Here is an 18,092-nt window from a genome sequence, read left to right as displayed (position 1 = left end):
AACTATAAACCACACTTAATAGTGTCCTCCAGTATGTGTTCATCAATTGTAAGAAAAGTACCACGCGAATGAAGGATGTTGTTAATGTGGGAAAGTGTGGGAGGGGTAGCGACTGGGAAATATGGGAATTGTCTGCATTCATTCATTTATGTAACATATATGTAATCTAAGTATCTTTTAAAAGGTATGTCTCAAAAAATGCAGGAAATGTAGATTCCTGAGAGGAGGTGGTAAAGGTGCCATTGATCTTGGTAACTAATGGAAAGGGGATCTATAGGAAAGAAAGAGATTGGCTCATAATTGCCTGGGCTCAGCTGAATTCCTTGTTTTACTCAGGCCTCTCCATTGGGGATAGAAGGTGGAATGGCAAGTATGCAGATGCAAGGTTGTCCCCAGGGTATTCCTAGTGATGACACCAGGTATTTTACCTCTGTTAATAGCTCTCTTGTCTACAGGCAGGCTTAAGTGTTGTGCCAAGCCCAGCAGTAGGTGGTTCATAGGAAAATGTGGGGTCTCTATGCCCTCTGTGAATACACTTCTTGGCCATGAAACCCTCTATTAGAAGTCTCCTACTTATTGTACGGTGCACCACACAGTTGCTATCACAACCAGTGCTTGTGCATCTGGTGGTCCTGTCCTTTCCTATGTCGTCATTTAATAATGCATTAAATTCAAAGAATGGGACGGTCTCCTGCAGAAAGACCCACACCTGGGAAAACTCCCTCAGCAAGGGCAGACACTTCAGCTCTTCCTCCCTGAGAGTGTAATATCCTCCCAGAAGCAACTCTAGTCCATGGGAACAACAAAGGGGAGACCCTGCCCATAACTGTAAATGGATATTCATTGTTTCACCCAGGAACTCCTCCCCATGATCAGGTAAGAGTCCACATGAGCATCTCTGTCATCGCCATAACTATATTGACATTGCTGGCTCTATATCGACTCTGTCCCCCCTGCTAATTTTATGGCAGACTTAATGTTGTGTATCACAGCAGCACTGTCAAGGCACAGGATTTGATATCAGAATTCATGGATCTTCCCTGCCCCTCAAGCATTAGATATCACCTCCTCTATGGATTTGACATTCTAGAAGATGCCGTGGCCCCCTTTTTAAGGGGGGAAGCTTAAACTCTAGAAAAGAAGCCTAGATCAGCTTTGGCTGCTGTTCCTATCACTCACCCCACAGATGGGACTGACAGAGGCCTTTCCAGTTCCAGAACTTTAGATTTCAAGGGGCCCTTACAGTTCTTATCATGCTACTGATATGGGCTATGTGTGGGGGCTGTGTGTTTCTTCATGAATATCTGGGCTGTTTGTGTAAACTTGCTAAAACTTAAAATTCCAGCAGAAGCCATGTGTGCATGCAAAGAATAAGAACTGCAGCCCCGCCTATGGCCAATGGTTCTGGTGCTGTACAAAGGACAAAGAGACTAGAGTTCATATGCTTGGTATCTGCCCATCCATTTCCATTATTACAAAAAAGAAAAAGAAAAAAAAATGAAAAGAAATAAAAAGAAAGACCAAAACACCCATGACTTATACTGCCAAGAAATTCCAATTCACATCCCTTGAAGCATAGAGGGGGTTGAGGGATTATTCAAGCAGAACCCACTTGTCTGTTCAGGGACAAGAAGTCTGGGGTTTATACAGGCAACGAGTGCACATCCTAGATAGGGAAGGATGCCTGGAAAAGGATATGAGCTAAACAGGGTCCATATAACCGGAAAGTTGTGGCCATATACATGCAGAAGGATTCCAGCGTTTTTATACTTGGAAAGCCCACGTAGATCTATACTTTAGGGAAAAAGAAAAGGATCACTCACACATGTCAAATATGCAGCTTCTCTAAAAACAGTCTTCTGTTAAATATGTTAATATGCAAACATCATACAACCCAGCAATTGCAGCCTGGAGCTTACGCTGGAGATGTGAAAACCTGTGTTTCCATCAATCTGCACAGGCATACCATAGCAACTTCTTCTTTAAAAGCCAAACACTGGAAAGAACTCCAAGATTCTTGAATGGTGACTGTTTAAAAGTGCCACGGCACCTAATGTCATGGAAGAGTAATCAGCAAGGAAAGGGATTAACATATTGACCCCTTAGTCCCACAGCCGGCAACCTCACTTTGGAAATTCAGTTAAGCAGGTGAGCAGAGCTTAAAGTGGCCATTTGTGCTGCGTCTCCAGGGGCTGAGGATGACTCTGCATAGAACAGTGCCAAGGGACCAGATGAAATGCCCCATGTTACAGATGATGCGTGACTCCATGTTTATTAAATCCTGTGTCGGGCAAAATTATGGAATTTAGATGTTTTCATGTCCCACTGTTAAGGGTAGGACGGGAAGCAGGTGATACGGCTCTTTGCTGCGGTATGTGCCACGTACCACAGCACTACTGTAACCTACTAATAGTAGGCGAATCTGTGTGTGGGTGTGTAAGGAGGATGGGGCAGGAATTCCCGGAATTTCCAGTGGAAATTTTCTGAAAACGTTTCTAAAAACAGCTTTTATGTCTAAGTCGGGGGTGGGGGTGGGGGGGGCTTGAGGTGGTGAAAATGTCCTGTGGTTGTGGTATGGTGCTAGAGTTTTTCTTTTAACCAGATATTACCTGTGGGAGACAGTAACGGGTCCAACGGCTTTGGATTCGCTCACTGGCGCACGTGAATCCACAAGGAGGTGACCATAGAGTTAATTAAACGAAAACAATACATCTGAACTGCTGGCGTTCGCTGAGGCTGCAGTGTACTTCCCATCGCTGCTTGGAAATCCTGGCAGCAGACGGGAACCCAGTCAGCGTTCCCCTTAACAAAGACAGTCCTCCCTCAAGCTCCAGGACAGCAACTCGTGGCTCTGCAGGAGAACCAGGCAACAAGAGAGCAATTCCCCAGAAGAGGAGGCAAGCGCTCCAGGAGCAGCCTGCAACAAGGAAGGCACTGAGACCTAGGAGTGGGCCTCGCCCTTCCCGCGCCGTCTAACCTCGCCCTTACTTCCTGGCCTCAGCGGTCAGACCTCCTACTGCGAGGCAGGCTGGGCGCAAGGCCATCCGCCCTCAGCCTCCGTGGCCTCCCTACGAGCCTGCGACGTCCCGCAGCTGCTGTATAACAAGTTTGGGGTGTAACGGGCGACTTGGTCCAGAGTCAGTGTACAAGCACCCGGTAACGGTGCTCCTGCTGCAGGACTGCCTGCTCTCTCAGGCAGCTGGAGGCCAACGGCGAGCGGAGCTTTGAGCCGGACAGGCGGCTGGAAGGCTGCAGGCGGGGCCGCTTGCACCACGGGACCCACTACCGCGAGGTCCGCCAGGTCCGCTCTGGCCGCCACCGGGTACGCTTCTTCTTCCTCACCGCGTGTGCGCCCGGTGCGCGGAGAGCGTCCTGGACCACCTGCGACGGGGCGAGCACGCCCCCGACGTGGCCGTCATGAGCGCCTGCCTCTGGGACCTGTCCAGGTACGGCCGGGGGTCCTGGCGGAGCTACAGGGAGACCCTGCGGAGGGTGTTGGGTGGTCTGAGCCGCGTGCTGCCCGCGCCCTGCCTGCTGGTGTGGACACCGCCGAGCCGCTGGCTCAGACTTGTCCGCGGGCTTTCTGCCGCGGGAGCGCTAGCCCGGGGCCGCCCGCCTGCGTCGTGGGAAGGCGTTGTGGAGGCCAACTTCTCCAGCGCCCTTGAGGCCCGCAGACGAGGATTCGAAGTGCTGACTTCCGCTTCCACTTCCCGCAGACCGCGCAGCACCGGCAGCAAGCCGGCGTGCGCTGGGACCAGCGAGCTCACGCCATCTCTCTCAGCTGCTGCTGGGCACCTGGCTGACGCCTGGGGCGTGGACCTCCCGTGCCGCGCGCGTGCGGGCAGGTGGATCCTGGACGGCGCGGCGAGGGGCCGTCGAGAAGGCGCAGCCGGCAGGGAGCCCCAAGACAGCCGACATGGACGCAGTGAACGCGCTGCACCTCCCTTGCCGTCCAATCCCAGGTCTCTGGGCTCCCTGCGGCGCCCGGGCCGCCCAGGCCCCAGGCTAGACCAGGAACCCTCCACCCAGGCAAGGCACCTCTCTAACCTCCCACCTAATCCGCAGGGTCGGCCTGCATCTGGGGTCCTCATCACGCCGCACAGATGAAGCACGCGAATCCAGCTGCATGGCTGGAAGACACACCCCAGCAGGCCAGGTTCCCACAACTTCTGGTCCTCATAGCGACCGCCGAGTTCACAGGGGATCCCCAGGTGATCGCCCGCGTCCCTCGCCCTCCTCATGGAGAGGACGCGGCAGGCTTTCAGAGAGAAGTCCTGGGCGGGGCCAGAGGCAAAGCCTCGGAAGCCACACTTAGTCCAGTACCCTCCCGAAGTTGACAGGGCGTGCCTGCTGCCTGCCCTTCCCCTCCCCAGACGTTTTCTGAGTATCTGATGTTGTGGCCATTACCAGCCCTGCCACGACGGGGACCTTTTGCCCCTTGTTCTCACAAGTGGGCAGCCTGGCCAATCCTGTTTGCCGGTTGCCGTCCTCTTCCTTGAGAGAGGGTGGGACCTGCCTGGATCCCCACTGCCTTTCTCTTAGGATGCAAAAAATGAAAACAAAAAGCTCTTGCTGAAACACTGTGGCTGGCTTTGGGACACCTTTCTGGGGCTGCACCCTGGGGCTTTGTCTCTATTTCATGGAAACTGCTTTGCTTTTCCATGGGCTTGAATATCCATTAGGCTTAGGACTAGGTGGGGCTCAGAGCAGTGCTGGGGTACCCACTAAATACGATGTCCAGAATGATTGCTGGGCTGGGGGTGTGGGCAGGAGCTACATAGAACGTGTCGTTCTCTGTGCAAACTAGCAGGAGCTGAACCTCTTGGCCTCGTGGTTTCCTGGGGCTCTCAGAGCATCGCTGACACATCTAGGTATGCAGAAGACATAAGTTTCAGTCTTCAGGTTACAGAGAAGAGAGGAGAGGCTGAGAGGTGAGTAAGTCTTGTTGACGGTCAAATAGCTGACCAGCAGCTCCATCAGGGTGTGTACCGTGGACTAGAAGTCCCTGCCTCCAGGTTACACTCGCCAATTCTAACAACACAGGGGTGTGCCCTGAGGAACACAATACCATGAGCTGAGGGTGGAGTCTGGCAAAAACCTAGGCAAGCCAGGTTTTTGATGGGTGACGCCTCTTGCAGATTACTCTAGCTTTTCAGTAATATCTGAACTGTGGAGATGGGAGTACTCCAATTCTGATGCTTTGGGATGGGTGTTCTAGAAAGACAAATGCATTTTATTGGTATACCCATTAATATTCTGCATGTACCTACACAGTTGCATGCCCACTGTGCTAAACAGCCATGCAGATAAGCTGTCAGTATCCTTTTGTTTGCCTCTATGATTTGGCCTTTTATAAGTGTGCAGGCCAGGATGCTAGGAGCATCCATGATACAGGAGCCTGCAATAGAGCATAGCCTCTAAAACTCACATCTAGATACAAGGCAAAAGCAGCCTGTGTCTGTACCACAGGGAGTGCCCAGGTCCACCCAAAGAGGAAATTGCTTAGAATAACAACATAGACTACCTCACTCGGAATCAAGAAATAAAGGTCCAGGGATTATAAAGTTTAGGAAGATTGCATTCATATGCAGGAGAATAGGTTCTAAGGGAACATCTTACAATGATGAAAGAAACGAAGCAATATTTGTTTTTAATTTTTTAAAAATTATTTTATTTTATTTCTTATTTGGCCTTGTTTTGGGGGAGATTTTGGACTGCAGATGGGTTGCAAATGTGCAGGGGAGGATTACTGGTGGGGGGCGGTGGTGGGGGTATGCCTCTATGGAACATGAATGTGTTCAAGTGCTCATGGGTTGTTGTCTTGGTGGATGAGATCCTTACAATAACTGAAGGGATATTGGATGCCCACTCTGGGTACTTCTGCTTCTCTCTCTGATAGTGTGGCAAGAGTCCCTAGAGTACATGGGCAGTGCCTAGCAAAGGAGGACAGACCAATACACCAGCCTCTTGATATTGACGCTTGCAGGGATGAACCTTTTCTTGTGAAATGGAAACTTAGCCAGTGATACATATTGCCTAAGAGTTACCCTCTGAAAGCCTCCTTGTTGCTCAAATATGGCCTCCTGTTTGGCCAAACTCAGCATATAAACTCAGTATCTTCCCCCAGGCTGGTGCATTGTTGCAAACTGAGGCATAGTGGTCTCACAGGGAGACACTGCTGTTTCCATGGCTACGCTTGCAACCTAAGGAATGCAGTAATTAAGAGTTCCTGGCAAATAGGATGAAGCTGTTAAAGGCTGAAAGAAAAGATGAGCACATACCTTTTGAAGTAAATAGAACACTTAGACTTTGTACCTTGAGATAAGATTGTTTTGAATTCCTTAGACTATGAGTAATGCTGGTAGTTAAGTGCCTGTTGCTGCTTATTGTCATGTAGGCTAAGTGTTGCTGCTTGTCACATAGACTGGGGTATATAGACAGCCCCTTGTAAACAACAAATTGTCTGATGAGTCTCTACTAGCAGACACCCTGCTCCTAGCTCTCTCGTTCGTTCTTTTTCTTCCTTTCTTTCTTTTTATTTCACTCTCTTTTTTCTCTTTCTTTCATTCCCGATACCCTTCCGGTTCAAATCTCCAACAGTGAATGGTTCCTGGTGGTGAGTCTCCCTGGCACTGAGAGATTATAAGCAAGTGACTACTAGGAATGCTTGGGAAAAAGACTGTGGAAGGGGGAAATATTAAATGCATATGAGTTTTTTATATGGCTAAGGTATTATTTCAAATGGAATCGAGAGTTCATTCCAGAGCTTATGGTTATGCATGTCTTAGGAGGCTCTCACTGAATGTCACAGCAAACTGTGCCCAAAGCACAGGAGCTCCTGAAGGTTCTGGAGACATCTTGACACTATAGGCAGGGCAGACAATCCCAGAGAATTGGCATGCTGTTGTTGGGCCTTTCCTTGGAATATATGATGGCCCATTTGTCCAGGGTTTCAGAATTAGACTCACTTATAGTTTTCCTATATGGTTCTTCTACCCCTTACACTTGAACCCACAGTTAGCGCTATACCCATTTAATCTATGTCCCAGAGACTTAAACCTCCTAGCTGTTCATAGGTTGAGCCCTGAATCTCAGCAGAGTTACAGTTCATTGCACTCACCAAGGACAGCTAACACAAGGTGAATGATGGACAATGCCCACCTACAATTGTGAGCAAGATGGTCCCCTTCATCTACCCCACGGATCTAAGCCCCCACAATCGGAAGGAGAGTGGGCATCACCATCCCCAAATCCTGAAGATTGAGGAACAAACAGAACATAAGATGGGAATGCATCTATGGACTAGTCATTACTATTCCAGAAATGGAAGAACTTGTAACAGTGACATAAAGACAGTTGTCACCAGAGGTTCAGAGGGAAGGGAGAGGGGGGAATAGATGTAACACTGGGCATTTGGGCAACATTGAAATTGTCCTGCATGACATTGTAATGATGAATAGAGTCCTTCATATATTTCATCATAATCTATAAAACTATGCAGGGCAAAGTGTAAACTATGATGCAAACTGTAGTCCATGGTTAGTAGCAATGCTTCTATATGTGTTCATCAATTTTATCAAATGTTCCACACTAAGGAAAGCTGGTGTTAATGGGGGAAAGCATGGGAGGGGAAGGAGTAGAGTATATGGAATCCTCCAGATTTTTGATGTAACATTTATGTAATCTAAAGCTTCTTCAAAGTAAAGAAAAAGGAAAAAAAAAAAGAATACTAGTTTAGGAAATACAGAAGCCTGCATTTGAGTAGCTGGAAGCTCACAGCTATATACAAAAAGGTAATTCAGGGTTTATATATTCTGGAAGTCTATGTCAAATAACAGTGATCAATATTCAAGACTTCATCAGCCCAAGAAGCTCGCACTTTAGTATAAGGTTCATTCAAGTTAGGTTTATATAGCAGGAAAACTAGCATTATATCCAGTTAAGAAAAAAGCCTGAATTTATGTGCTCACATTCACAGGCAAAGAATTGGAATGCAGTTATATTCAAGAATAATGGAACTCCAGAAATATTCAGCTAGGAAGGTACACCAAATGCACAGAAAGAAACATGATTTGTTTACCTAGGAAGATCATACCTATGTGCAAGAAGGAAGTAGGCCGGGGTTTATACACATGAGACCTTTCAAACTTACTGAAATGAGAAGGAGGCCAGGGCTACACAACTGAGAAACTTATACAAATATCCAAAGAAGTGGCTATGGACATTTGCTCCAGAAATTTGAAACCCATATTTTACACCGAGACCTCTTTTCTTTGCCTTTTTTCCTTTGGTATTGCGTGCATCTCCGCCCACTGAGACAACAACCAGTGACCACATGAACACATTCCTATTCCCTAGCAGCATGTCCCAGGTGCACCCATCCCCACACATCCCCCCGCGATGGGCACCCTGTGCTAGGGACTCTCACCTGCCACTGTTGCCAAAAGAATTCCCCCACAATGTTTTCTAAGCCACAGTCATCCGCTGACAGAGTTCACCTGGGAGTGGGTTTCCTTCAGCCATCCCCCAGGTGTACAGAGAGCCAGCCTAAGGCTTCCCTGCTCGCTCTTGGGAGTGTGAATGGTCTAAACCTCTTTGGTGTTTGGAATCCTAAAAATCCATTTATATTATTTGAAGCAAACATACATTGAAAAAAGAAGAAACAGAGATAAATGGGTTAGGCACAATTTGGAAAAAAAAAGTCAAACACAATATACTGACAGTATTAATAATGTATAAGTCACATTTCATAAGCCCAAAGTATTGAGTGAGAAAAAGAGGAAGAGCATAAAATGCTAAAATACAAAATAAAATACCTGAAATATATACTTCTTCTGTCACAAACATAGAAGAGATGCAAAGGGTGTGAATTAATCAAATTTAAATTATAGTTGGAAATTTGGATACACAGATTCAGCAATCAAAAAAAAGTCAACTACATACTAATACCATTCCATACAAACTAATAATATCATCTTTTCAAGATAAAAACATTTATCAGATATTCAGGTTTTAGTGCACTCATTTCTTTATACTTTATTTACTTCTTTGGTATTTTTAAAAGAAATTATGAGTTTAGAAAGCAATCATACAAAAACAGATAGGATTTCCATACATTACCACACCAACAATTCCTTGCAATGTTGTAGAACATTTGCTACAATTGATAAAAGCACAATTTTTAACTATGGTGTTAGCTTAACTTAGGTATGATTTCCCCATAAAGCATCCTATTATTAACAGCATGTATTTGTATTGGATATTTGTTACAATTCATGTGAGAAAGTTCACATAATTATATGGTAAACCACAATATATCTTCCACCACAGGATTTACTGTGGTATATAGTCCCATGATTTGTGCAATCCATCACAGGTGTATACTCAGTGGCTCTCATTTTCATTACAAAGTTGTGTTGTCATCACCTCAGTCCATTTTAGAACATTTTCATTACTCCAGAAAGAAAAATTCCTTACCCCTCCTCCCCAAATCCACAAATGTGGATGATACCTACCTTTTAATTTTAAATTTGACTTCCAAAAGATAAAGGGGTCAAATGTTTCAAAGCTGAGGAATCTTAACTCCTTGAAAATGTAAAAATAATCAGGCACCTTGAGCTTCACTGTTCCCATTAGTGTTTAACAAATAAATTTTATTGTAGATACATGTTAATACTCCATAAATCCATATAACGTGTACAATCATTGGTATTCCATATAATGACAGTCATACATTCTATACAATCACTTAAATCGTTTTCAGAGCATTTTCAGTATTCCAGTAATAATAATAACACTAACAAACAAAAACAGAAGTAAAAAACTCATCACCAATTGATCTTTCTTTGCTTTCACACCATACATAGTTGCTATTCTGTTTTCTTCTTTCTAGTTGATATGTATAAATGGAATATCATCCATATGTTTATTTGACATGAGGTTTCACCATGTTATACAGTCCCATGTTATGTTTTTAGCTTTCCTTCTAGCAATATACATGACCTTAGACTTTCCCTTTCAACCACTGTCATACCCATGTAATAGCTCTGCTAGTCACTAACACTATGTTGTGCAATCACCATTTCCATTCATTTCCAAAGTTTTACAAAGAATATTTTAACCTATTCTGCACAGATTTACCGTCAGCTTTCCATTCCTTACCTCATTCTAATTTCTGGTGACCTATGTTCTAATTATTATATCCATGAATTTACATAATGTATTTAATTCACATAGTGCAATCCTACAGTATTTGTGCTTTTATGTCTGGGTTCCTTCACTCAACAAAATATCCTCCAGGTTCATGCATGTTGTCGTTTGCTTCACAACTTCATTTCTGCCTACCACTGCATAACATTCCACTGTGTATGTATTCCACTGTTTATGACTCCTGGCTTGTTTCCAAATTTGACTATAGAGAATAATGCTGTTATGAGCATCAAAGTGCATATACATATTACGCCACTGCTCTCATACCTACATTCTTTTCTTTTCTTTTCTTTTTGAATTATGATGTATATTTTATTGAAAACTTCAACTAGAATATAAGAAGAAATTTTACTATGCATAAACCAATGAAATGAAAAAGAAGTCCCAGAAATACACGAATTAGCCAACTGATTTTGACAAACTTGAAAGTAACATCAGTGGAAAGAATAGTGTATATTTAAAGAAATGATACAGTAATAATTGGGCATTCCTATAAAAATAATAGAAACAGACACATAAGGTACACCTGAAAACTTAAAAATACAGCTCTTAAAGGGACATGGAAGTCAATGCAACATATAAAACAATAAATTCAAGAAAAATATACTGAAAATATTGTCCCAACCCAAGTGGTTAGTATTTTTTCCCTTTTATACAGAACTTCATTCACTCTCCCGGGTCCCCAAATATTTCCTCCCCACTAAGCCCAGGAAGCCCTTGGCACTTGTAGGGTCTGGGATTAGACATCAATAGGACCAGCTGGAGCCTTCCTCGCTCACTAGCTGATGGTCTCTCTCCTCTCTCAGGGGAGAGCAGGATGGAGAGAAGGCAAGACTCCCTCACTCTCTAGCTCTGAGCCCCTGCCAGACTAATTGCCAGGGCATATGCCCAGGGTATATAGTAATGTCTAGATATACTCATAGTGGAAACAATTAAAAACAATAGCTGGGGGGGCGGTACTGGGCCCCTGGCCGAGGGGTCACTGTTGTGGACCCTGGGGAGCAGCGGCAGTTCCCCAGGTGCAACAGCAAGAACCAGGAAGGAAGGAGGGCCCAACAGTGGGCTCCTGATACTTATGGCTATGCTTTTGAGCCTATACACCTCCAATAAGAATAAGGTCTAGAGTAGCACTGTGCCTGGGAGTTTCCTCCTGACGGCCTTCATGATACTCAAATGTGGCCACTCTCACAGCCAAACTCAGCATGTAAATGCAGTGCAGTCCCCCCAGCGTGGGACATGACACCCGGGGATGAGCCTCCCTGGCACCGAGGGATCACTACCACATATCAGCTGAAGATGCAACTAGAAAAGGACCTTGAATTAAAGGTTCAACACGGATCAGCAGAAAATCCCTGTCTACATATAATAACATGACTTCAAAATGCTGTTTGACCTAATGTAAGGGGGAAATGGAAAAGAGAAATGAGAATATAAGGCTATGAGTCTCTAAAAAAGAGTCTGGAGGCTGTCAGAAGGAATGCCCTTATGCACAAATGAGCAGAGTCTGAGAGACAGATAAAGTAGATACAACCCCAAGTATTGGTTCTTTTGAGGAATAAAGAGACCCATGGGTTCTATGATCATGGCAGATGGGGTTCACTGCCATGGCAGATGGCCCTTCTCTGGAACTGGTGTTTCTGCGTGATGGAATTGGACTCAGAGGGGATCTCTTTTCACAAGACTTGCATGCTACTTTAATGGAATTGTAGTTGGTGCTGGGGTTTTAGATATATTTAGGGGATTTGAATCTCTGGACTGATAATATGACACCCAGGCCCAGAACCTCAACAGACTTCAGCTCCTACACTTTGATTTATTGGACTTACCCCACTCAGCTAACATCGAGTTGAAGAAGGTCAACCACCACACCATGGAGCCTAGAGTGTCTACAACTGAAAGCAGGAGGAGTGCATCCAGTATCCATGTGGATTCTAAGCCCCCACTTGACATAGATGTGCAATGGACACAACCAATCCAATGTCCACAGAGAAAATGTGGAATGGGTGTGGGAAGGGTAGCAATAGTGGCTGCTGGGTTTGGGGAATGGGAGGAAGAGATGAGATGTGGAGGCGTTTTCGGGACGAGGAGATGTCCTGGGTGGTGCTTCACGGAAAATTACGGGACATTGTAGAGCCCCCCAGGGCCCACTGGATGGAACATGGGAGAGTGTGGGCTATGATGTGTACCATTGACTAGGGGTGCAGCGATACTCAGAGATGTACTTACCAGGTGCACAATGAGGGAAGAGAGTGTTGCTGTGGGGGGAGTGGGGGGTGGGGGCGGTGGGGTTGAATGGGACCTCATATTTTTTTTATGTAATTTTTAAAAATAAATAATTAAAAAAAAAAAAGAAATGCTGAGGATTCATAAAGCCAGATGCTCAAGATGGAGGAGATAGACCTAGGGGTAGTCAGGTGGGAAAAAGTATCAGAGGACTGGCCTTTTCTTCTACACTGTGCAAATGTGCAGGAGCATGGTCCCAGTGCCTGAGCCTGACATTCAGCAGGCCAGCCCCAACCCACACCTGAATCCCAATTCTACTCTGATTGTCCTGATATTACAGGCATTGTCACTGGGCAGAGGGCTAGCAAAGAGTCTTGATTTTAGGGAGCTTTCAATCACTAGCCTGACCATCCTGCCCTTCTTCAGGGGCGCATAACATACCCTCTATCTGTCTTTCCTTTTTTACTTTATTTATTTTAGTTTATTATTTTTTTAATTATCTTTCTTAAAATTAAAAAGGATCATGCAAAATGTAACATTAAAAAGCATAAGAGGTTCCCATATATCCCACTCCCAACCCTCCATCCCTTTCAATTTTTTAACTGTATATTTTTGAAGATACCTAGATCATAGAAAATGTTACATTAAAAAACATAGGAGCTTCCCATACACCCCACTCCCCACCCGTCCAACCCCAACAAATTTTTAAATTGTATTTTTTGAAGATACCTAATCAGAGAAAATGTTACATTCAAAAGTATAACAGGTTCCCATATACTCCCCACCCCCTCATCCCACTCCTCCCACGTCAACAACCTCTTTGATCATCATGGCACATTCACTGCATTTGTTGAATACATTTTGGAGCACTGCTGCTCCACATGTAAAGTGGTTTACATTATAGATTGTACTCTCACCCAGGACATTCAGTGGATTATAGCAGGATGTGTAATGTCCAGCATCTGTTCCTACAATATCATTTAAGATGACTCCAAGTCCCAAAAATGCCCCCATATTACAACTCCTCTTCCTTCTCCCTGCTCTCAGCAACTATTGTGGCCACTTTCTCCACATCAATACTACAATTTCATCCATTGCCGGTCACAATAGTCCCATAGCACAATATCACTAAGTCAACTCTAATCCATATTTTATTCCACTGTCCTGTGGAAACTGGGTTGGTAATGTCCACTCCACCTCTATATTGAGAGGGGCCTTAGATTCCACATCGATGTTGATTGCAATTCTGCTTGCAGTTGTAGGCACGCTCGGTTCCCTGGTATGGTGGTTGACCATCTTCACCTGCCTGTTAGCTGACCTGGGAATGTCCAACAAACCAGAGGAGTTGCCCAGAGGCTCAGGGCCCAGCTGGCATATGAGCAATTCAGAGATTCAAGTCTCCTGAGTATTCAACAACCCTAGCAACAACCACAGGTTCAGTAAAAGTATCAGAAGAGGCATGTGTAGAAAGGACACGTTGGAGTCCAACGCCATCAAACTCAGGCACATGAATTCCAAAGTAGGATCCACTGACATGGCACTGAACTCCAGAGATGAAAGACAAAATGTCAAAGACAAAGCTTTATAATATTCTTCATTTTTTAATACTGGAATTTATGGCAGATGGCTCATACCTTCTTTTAAAAGTTATTTTGGCTATTTGGGGCCCTTTACTCTTCCAAATAAATTAGATTATTGGAATTTTGATTTATGCAAAAAGGATTATTAAGATTTTGATTGGAATTGCATGGCTCTCTAAATCAGTTTGGATAGAATTATCATCTTAACAATATTTAGATTCTAGTCCATGAATATGGAATGTCCTTCCATTTATTTTAGTCTTCAGTTTCTTGTAGCAAAGTTTTGTAATTTTCTGAATACAGGTTCTTTATGTACTTGGATAACTTTAATCCTCAAGATTTGATTCTTTTAGCCATTATTAAAAATGGATTTTTTTTCTGATTTCTGCCTCAGATTGCATTTCAGAAGCATATAGAACAGCTATTGATTTTTGCATATTAATCTTATATCCCACCACTTTATTGAACTCATCTATTAATTCTAGAAGCTTTGTTGTGGATTTTTAAGGATTCTCTAAGTATATGATCATATCGCAAGGGAATAGTGAAAGTTTTACTTCTCTCTTTCCTATATTTGTGCCTTTTTATTTCTTATCTAGCCTAATTGCTCCCATTCAATTTTCTAGCACACAATTCAATAATAATGGTGAGAGTGGGCATCCTTGCCTTGTTCCTGATCATGGTAGGAAAGCTTTCAGTCTTTCTACGTAGAGTACAATACTAGTTGTAGGTTTTTCCTACAAGCTCTTTCCTTTATTGAGAAAGCTTCTTTTTATCCCTATCTTTTGGAGTGTTTTCATCAAGGAAGTGTGTTATATTTTGTCAAATGCCTTTTCTACATCAATTGAGAGGATCATATGTTTCTTTTTCATCAAATTTTCAGTGTGGTTAAATACACTAAATGATTGTCATGTGTTGAACTACCCTTACATACCTTGGATAAAACCCACTTGTGATGTGTGATTCTTTTTAATGTGCTTTTGGAGTCCGTTAGCAGATACACTTTAATTTATACTTCCTAATCTTCATTTTTAAACTCTTCTCCAAGTCTCTGGTCCATGTTTGTTTTTTTTTTTTTTTTTTTTTTTTTCCTTTCTGACTGCAGAACTCTCTTTAGTATCTTTTGTATTTCTTGTCCTTTAGTAAGATATTCTGTCAGTTTTTGTTTGTCTGTGAATTCTTTGAACTCACCCCCCAGTACGTGGACAAATTTTAATGAGTAAACCTAGAAGTGAAAAATCACGCAGAAGGCTTTGTTAATCAGGACCCCAGTGCCTCACTGGTCGGTACTTTTCATATTTCAGAGGGATTAATGAGAACTAGAACAGTGAGCACATTGCCAAATGTGTTTTCTGACAAATAACAGATAGGGTGCACTCCAGGGAATATTGTGGTCTTCCCTGGGAAGGCTGGACACTTTCTTGAGGACTGGCACATAGACCTTGCAAAGTAGTGCCCAGGGAGAATTGTGGTCTTCCCTGGGAAAGCTGGACACTTTCTTGAGGACTGGCACATAGACCTTGCAAAGTAGTGCCCAGGGAGAATTATGGTCCTCCCTTGGAAGGCTGGACACTTCCTTGAGAACTGGCACATAGACCTTGCAAAGTAGTATCCAGGGAGAATTGTGGTCCTCCCTTGGAAGGCTGGGCACTTTCTTGAGGACTGGCACATAGACCTTGCAAAGTAGTGCCCAGGGAGTATTGTGGTCTTCCCTGGGAAGGCTGGACACTTTCTTGGGGACTGGCACACAGACCTTGCAAAGTAGTGCCCAGGGAGTATTGTGGTCTTCCCTGGGAAGGCTGGACACTTTCTTGGGGACTGGTGCACAGACCTTGCAAAGTAGTGCCCAGGGAGGATTATGGTCCTCCCTGGGAAGGCTGGACACTTTCTCAGGAATTAACACGTGAACCTTGGGAAGTACTGCCCAGGGAGTTTTGTGTTCCTTCCTGGGAAAGCTGGACACTTCCTTGGGAACTGACGCAGCCCCCTCAAGTTGGCATCTATCGTATCAATTTCATTGATTATGAGCCAAATGAAAGGGACAGGCCCTGGTCAGGACAGTGAAGTCCACCCTGGCAGAGGGTGCTCTGCACAGGTGTTGCTTTCACTCAAGACTCTGGTTTTGGCTGCTGACTTGGGGCTTCCCAGCCTGAGATAGATGTTGGGGAGTTTTTATTAAGACTCTTCTATTTCTCTCTTATTTTGTGAGTCTCTTCAATGATGATTTCATCTTTTCACTGATTGTGGAATTCTTGTCTCTCAATCTAATTGTCAAGATAAACTTATTAAACTAGATATGTATATACAAATTTATTTTTCATCCATTTGGGACTCTGGCCAGAGGTGGGCCAGGTATGTTGGTGTGTCCCCTGGAGAGCCAGGTATGTCAGTGGGTCCCCAATTTGGTGAGCCCATATCTACATCATAAAGGATTATGATGTAGCAGTTGGACCCCTGTTTGTAGACAATCCTTTCCCTATTTTATATGCTCCCAAATATTAACCAAAGTTTATAAATAAATAAATAAATGTCATGCATGTCTTTCTTATGCTTGAGTTAATTGAATAATTATATCAATCTCTCTCTCTCTACTCATATATCTATATAGAAAGCTTTTATCTAGCAGAAAATTATGGCATAATTGGCAGGATTCAATTACTATTACATTAGCAGGATGACTCTTTTCTAGCACTCTCAGGTAACAGAGGGAAATCATGTTGAACCACCTGTGCAGGGAAAGGTTAACTCACAAATCAACATACTGCACTTGCAGAAGTGCTGAATAAGGTTGCACCAAGGAAGTCTTTGTTCTGGATAACAGAGTCTTGGGGGTGGGGGTCTTCCAGCAGCCATCTTGGGGGTTACTGATGTCCACGTGGACTCTTTGCCAGGTTCCAGTTCTATCTATTAATTCCCTATCTTACCAGCCTGCTTCATTCCCCCCCTCAGAGAGTTTTGCTGAAGGAAGATGCTCTTTCTTCTGTAGCTACTTCCTGCTGATTAGGGGCTCACAGACCCTACCTGACAAGGTGTAGAACTCTCCTGCTTCTCTATCTTGACTGGAGGAAGACGAATCTGGTATCCTGTATGAAGATGGATGAAGTCCCCATATGGCTAACAAGATGTTGATCCTGGGAAAAATAAACTTAATTAGAATTTTGAGAATATGTGGTCCTACTGAGAGGACACCGGACCACAGGAGTAGAAAAGGCCAGGTGTTTATAAAGGCTGCATTTCCCTGACATCCTTGGGTTTATTTTCCAGGTTTTGAATACTGTTTGGGACTATTTTAGAGTAATTTACATAGAGATTGCATTTTTCCTTAAGGAAAGGACAAACCCTTCCCTGTGCTGCAGTTAGCATTTTAAGTGTCCTATGATTTTGCATCACCATAGCTGCAAGAGAGTTTGCTTGCTGTTTTAGAGCTTTTAAGGCATGACTGGTTTCATTTATGCTGTTAGTTATTTCTAGGGAGTAATTGAAATAGATCATTAGATTTTGTATAGATTGCCAACCCCAATTTTCAACAGTGGCAGTTATGCCTAAAGCAGTTAAGAGAGGGATGAGAAGGGACACTGCCTTTTTCAAAAGAAAACAGGCAAGGATTTTTAAGGGATGTTTGGTTTGTTCTCCCCTAGCAGTAGACTTTGAGCTAGAGTTAGTGGAAACAGCTGATTTTGATACAGACACTATTTAGCTTTTGTTCTCAAAGAGGCATGTCAGGCCATCCAATGACTGGCACTTGTACATTCCACAAGGTGCTTTTGGTGAGCTGGCACTTTCCTGGACCGATGATTTCATTCAGGATTAGTGCACCAAGCTGGATATTCCATTAACTTGAATAAGGGCTATGAGGGAGACCTGGGCTAAGCACATTCATTAGTTACTTAGAAAATGATGTTTACCAGGACTTTTAACATGTTTAATGTCCCTCTGCACAGGATCTAATAGAAAAGATAACACTGTAATCATCAGGCATATATTTAGAACAGGATACAGGTACAATACTTAATGCTAATTAATGTACTACTAAATGCATAAGTTTCTCTTTGAACTCCAATTAATAAATTCAAGTTTCAG

General features: G+C 43.8%; 1 pseudogene; it reads left to right on the top strand.

Annotated features, from left to right (window-relative positions):
- The first annotated feature begins 4,103 nt into the window (after positions 1-4,103).
- LOC139438275 (lysine-specific demethylase 6A-like) overlaps positions 4,104-18,092 on the top strand; it is a 68,337-nt pseudogene continuing 54,348 nt past the window's right edge.

The sequence above is a fragment of the Dasypus novemcinctus genome, chromosome Y, assembly GCF_030445035.2.
Source record: "Dasypus novemcinctus isolate mDasNov1 chromosome Y, mDasNov1.1.hap2, whole genome shotgun sequence".
NCBI classification, from domain to species: domain Eukaryota; kingdom Metazoa; phylum Chordata; class Mammalia; order Cingulata; family Dasypodidae; genus Dasypus; species Dasypus novemcinctus.
Note: the sequence above shows the minus strand (reverse complement) of the source record. Positions and strands in the feature narration are given on the sequence as shown.